This window comes from Ascaphus truei, chromosome 1 (genome assembly GCF_040206685.1).
Source record: "Ascaphus truei isolate aAscTru1 chromosome 1, aAscTru1.hap1, whole genome shotgun sequence".
NCBI classification, from domain to species: Eukaryota; Metazoa; Chordata; class Amphibia; order Anura; family Ascaphidae; genus Ascaphus; species Ascaphus truei.
The window spans coordinates 392,696,053-392,701,057 of NC_134483.1; positions in this window are offsets into that span (position 1 = coordinate 392,696,053).

Sequence of the window (5,005 nt, forward strand, 5' to 3'; positions counted from 1 at the left end):
TACCCTCGGCGGCGAAGGTAAGAGGAGGGGGGGTGTTGCGGTGCAAGGGGACCTGGCTACATATAATTTAAGTATTTCTTAATTTTTAAAGAGACTCGTGATCCGATTATATAGATTTGATCTGACTTCTTTAAATGAATAACTGATACAGTATTTGTAAAGTTGAGAAGATAATATGATACAGTGCTTAATGTGCTTGTATTGTCACAGTCTGTTTCACATGTTGTTCTGAGAAAAAAATATTTTGAATGTCTAATTCTTAATAAATCCCTAATAAATACACCAGAATGCCCATTTTGAACTATATCTTCCATTATAATAACCAAATCTAGGTTTATTATTGCAGTGCACAGGTGACTACTCTCAGCCTTATCACAGTGCTCCTTTTCCTGCAGTTTTACAGCCTGCAGAATACCCATTCCACACAGGCAGACTCCCTGATCCAAAGAGCTAACTATCTACACACCAAATATCTTCACAGCTGAGGAATTGACCATCTAATTTGGTCACACTGAGCTGCCACTGATTTTTAACCCAGTGTCTCGCACGTCAGACTCAGTTTTCAACCTTATTTTGGTTGTGGATCCCCAGAATTCGATTGTGAAATTCTGGGGAACCCCAATCCTTGTCCCGTCTCTCGTCCCCAGGTCTGTCTCCCCCTCACCCCCCGTCCTTCGTGTCATCCGGAAGTTGATGGCAGAAGCAGGGAGAGGAAAGAGAGCTGCCGGCTGCTGCTGCTGGGTCACTGCTACGTTGGGGTGCCGGAGCACCGCCAGGCCTGGGACAGCTGGAAGCGTTGTTACAGCTCTCCCCCTCTGGCAGCCGTGGAACCCCTGGGCGGTGCTCTCGGAACCCCGGTTGAAAATCATTGCTTCAGAGTGCTTGCTGCCTGGTGAACCTTGCATTAAATGGATTTAAACAAAACAAAAATTAAATGGATTTGAACCTTGCATTAAATGGAGTCTTTCTAACATTTCCTTCCACCACACTCTACAATAAACCCTCCAAACACGCACACTGCAATAGCCACCTGAGGATGAGGAGCAGGTGGGGGTCAGGGGGAGTGGGGACAGGGGGAGCAGCTGAGGAGTGGAGGTCTGACCAAACGGCTGTTGAGGAGGTGGGTTCGGACTGGTCTGAAAGGATCAGGAGGAATGCTGGGGTAACAGAGCTGGTACCTTATATCTGCTGCCCCCAACACTGCTGCTGTCATGTTCTTCACGTTGCTCTGAATAATGGAGATTCCCTTGCCCAGTGACATCATATGCTCCTCCCTATCTGCTGCAGTCTTAATCAGTGAGGAAGAGGGGGGATTCTGGGGGCTGTGAGTAGTGGGCCTGCCATCAAGCGGTTCTTACCATGCCTGGAAGAGGAAGGGGGCCCTGACTTATGTAGTCAATTGGCTAGATAGACGGCTGGACAAATGTCCTGGCTTTCCCCCCCCCCATGTTGGCGGCCGTGAGCAGGCCCCCAAGAGCGCAACCCCCCAAGAGCGCGTGCCCCTGGGCTTTGCCCTGGTTGCCCAGGCTATAGCTATGCCCCTGATCAGCACTATTGTTTAATATCTAGCACAAATTTTGCTTTCTCTTTATAATGCAAATGGCTCGGCACCTCAAACCCACCTTAGCAAACTTCACACCCTCTACAATTCAATTTGTCGTTTTGTTCTCCAATGCAACTACAACACACATCACTGCGAAATGCTCAAAGTACTAGATTGGTCAACACTAGAGTCTAGGCGCAAAGTTCACCTTTCCTGTCTTGCCTTTAAATTCTTCATGGGCAAGCTACCCAGCTACCTGAACAAGCTCCTCACCCCTACCACTTGCAGCACTTATCACCTGAGATCAGACTCCAAAAGACTGTTCATGGTCCCAAGGCTCAACAAGGTATCCGGACATGCCTCCTTCTCCTACCGTGCACCCCAAAACTGGAACAACCTACCAGAGACCCTCACATCCACCACCAGTTTAAGTTCTTTCAAATCTAAGGCTGTCTCACATTTTAACCTGGTCTGTAACTGTTTCATACGCACATAATATATATTTTCTTTAACTGTGCACGCAATGTCTTGTATATAATGTATACCCTGCTCATTTATGTAACTGTACTTATTTGTTTTACTCTGTGCCCAGGACATACTTGAAAACGAGAGGTAACTCTCAATGTATTACTTCCTGGTAAAATATTTTATAAATAAATAATGCTTGGAATGTTTCTTCATTACTGTATGTATTGGTCTGATTTGTACTAATTTATTGTACATTGGTTAAAGATACATTATATATATATAGGAAAGACTGGACTTGGTGATCCAAAAAACAGTGAGACAAAGTATGGCAAAGGCAAATTGTTTGTATCTGATAAAATCCTGAATATTGGAGTAAGGCATAAGAATGCATTATCGTGATTAAACAGATTTATGCAATACACTTGATCATGTATATAATTTGTATATGAACTCACAATTTTAGTAGATGCCACATTGAGGGCTGATCTCCAAGTGGTATTGTGGTTAACGGGGAAAGTTTTAGCCTGTAAAGCTACTCTAACCCTTTCACCAACACACTTATAGGAGAAACTACTTGGAATGTGTGAGGTAAATGTGACCAGGGTGCAGGAATATAAATAGTACTCACTGACTAAGTTGGTTCTTGGCTCCAGGGCATTCTTCCAGCCAAAGGTAAACAGCAGATTGGTCCCAAGGAGAGAAAAGGCGGTGCACAGCAAAGGGAAAAAGTGGAGTTCAGCACAACCAAAAATGGTTAAAAACGATTTATTGGTAGGATGACATGGGACGCATCATGATGAAGGGCATAAAAAAAACTCTAACATGTTTTTTCTCCTTGGGACCAATCTGTTAAATTATATGTATGCCTGTTTCTTTTGCAGCCAAGCTCCACGCTTTCCTCCGGTGCGGGTAGGTAGGCTGCAGGGGGCAGGATGGCAACGGGGCTCCGGGCGAATCGGCGATGCAGGGCGCTGCCATGTTGGGTCTTTGCGCATGCGCATCGAGTGTCTCGCACATGCGCAGTGGTCATGAGTTGCAGTTGCCATTACAAAGGCTCCGCAAGGGACAACACATCCCAGGATCCTCAGGGAGGGCAGGCGTCACGTGGGGCATTGCAGCCAATAGGGCTCCTAGCAGAGCTAGAGGAAGGAAGGCGAGACTTTGTTGTGAAAGAGAGCCGCGCGTCAGTCAGTGCTGAGGAGGCAATGGACCAGGTAGTGTCCAGGGAACAGTGCTTCTCTGGACTAGGCCAGGATTGCCCAGCGGGCCCCAGCTTGGTCCTGAGTCCCCATAGCTCAGTATTGTAGGGAAGGCCCTAGGTAAGGACACTTCCCCATTACCATATAGAGTGTTTCAAGTCTCCGCTCTGTCGGAAGGACGCCACGCTGTGATTTGTAACTTGCAATCTGGGACCAGACCACAGGCCACCTATAGACTTTAAGGGAGACACACCAGCTAGAGCTCCCTCAAGACACGGACATCACCGGTGAGGAGAGAAAGGGTTGGGCAGACCCCACATGGTTGCATCACGTTGCGGTTCTGCTGATCCAACATCTACAGTATATCCTGCTCTGGCCTGAGACCAGGAGATGTACCAAGTGCACCAACGATCTCACAGAGGGGTAGCGCTACTCCACATACACTTTGGGTGGGATTGTCTTATGGACACCGGGTGTTTAGGTGCCTATGGTGCCCTCAGTACTTTGGGGGAACCACACTGGTGGTGGGGAAATTGTGTGGGTGTTCTTGTATTGTGTTGATATGTGTATGTTAGTAAATCAGTTATATATACCTGTGTGTGTATTATTCAATGTAATTGGTTCCTGTGAATGGTTATCCTGCTGCACTGGGATCCCTCCCAAGTAGGAAGAGCTCACTCCAGGCTCCCAGTGGCAGAGGATTAGGCCTCCTGTGAGCCTTACAGGTAATCAATATGCGTAGTACCCTTTGGCATAAGGAAATGGGGCTACACTTTGTATTCACATTTTTTTAAATAATTGTGTCTATGTTTATTATATATGTATATGTATATGTATGTATATATTGTTTACCTGCGGTTGTTTAAAATGGATTTGAAATGGATTTATCTACCAATTCTTGGTTTACCAGTTGTTTTCTATTAGCCAATCAGTTTGTAGAGTTTCTCTCTATAAATATCTTGTTCACACACACTTCGGTCACCCCCCTGATGAAATCATCCATATGGAAACACGTCGGGCTTTTTGCATCATCACGTCACATTGCACGTCATATTACACGTGCATGAGGAATTACCCAGTGGAGGCAAGCAGTTTGGCATTCCCACATTTGCCAGAGTAATACTGATGCAGCGGACGTTATTCGAACACATCACGGCGCCGATTTTGAGATCTCTGCTGTTCACCACGCAGCATGAATGCGGCCAATCGCCCCAGGCACACGCGCTTATCGCGGATGTTTTGTTTGAATTTCATGGATTCTGTTTCTTCGTTTGCAATAAAATGGATGAATTGTAATGTGTACAGTACTGTGCTACTGTGCTACTGTATCAATTTCATGTTTTTAAAAGTCAGAACACTAAAATTCGTTTTTCTGCTCTCACCGCGCTCGCATCTTAAGGGGAGGCTGGAATTCATCCCGCGGTTTCAAATCGGGATTCCGATGTACATGACGCGTGACATGACGCGTGAAGTTTTCATATAACGGCCGCTGCATCAGTATCTTCATGGTGTTCTAAGTGAGGACTCTATACTTGCACTTATACCAGTGTTTCCCTCAATTTAATACTCCAGTTTACTGGCAAGACTTGAGTTCCTTATGGATTCACTTCACGCCGCTGGTTGACACCTATGAGGAGGAGTTTTTCATTTGACCGTTTGTCCATTATTGCTGACTGGATTCTTCAAGTCAGTTCCGGTAAACTGATGTCCTTAATTCCAATGCTTACTTTTGTCTTGCACCATGTGAGTGGGCACTTGTCCATTTTTTAATAAATGTATATTTTTTATACTATAA